Source organism: Meleagris gallopavo, chromosome 6 (genome assembly GCF_000146605.3).
Source record: "Meleagris gallopavo isolate NT-WF06-2002-E0010 breed Aviagen turkey brand Nicholas breeding stock chromosome 6, Turkey_5.1, whole genome shotgun sequence".
NCBI lineage: Eukaryota > Metazoa > Chordata > Aves > Galliformes > Phasianidae > Meleagris > Meleagris gallopavo.
The window spans coordinates 25,971,409-25,971,843 of NC_015016.2; positions in this window are offsets into that span (position 1 = coordinate 25,971,409).

Below are 435 nucleotides of genomic sequence, written 5' to 3' on the forward strand. Positions count from 1 at the left end.
AAAAAAAAAAAAAGACAAAGATTCCAGATAATCTTTGTATTCAAGGAGTTATTTCAGTGAACATTGAAAAGTGGTTGTCTTATACTCTGAACTAACCATGACTTGGAAAAAATATGTACTGTATTAAATGGAGGGGAAGCTTATGGAACAGACAGCAGTGTTTCTTACAAAATGATTTTCAGGAAAGGAGTCCCAATCAATTGTGAACAATGTCATTCCCACTAGTGAGCAAGACAGAACTGATGTAGATAAATAAACCAAGTTACCCTCTTCATTAGTCAGATATATCAGTATAAATTGTGCAGTATACATTTTTTTTTAAATGGTTTTGTTTTCAGAGTGTTCAGCAGATATTCTTGATGAGTGTTTCCAGAAAAACTTTTCCAGAAGGCAGATAGTGCTTACTCATACGGAAAGATTAACAAACAAACAAAA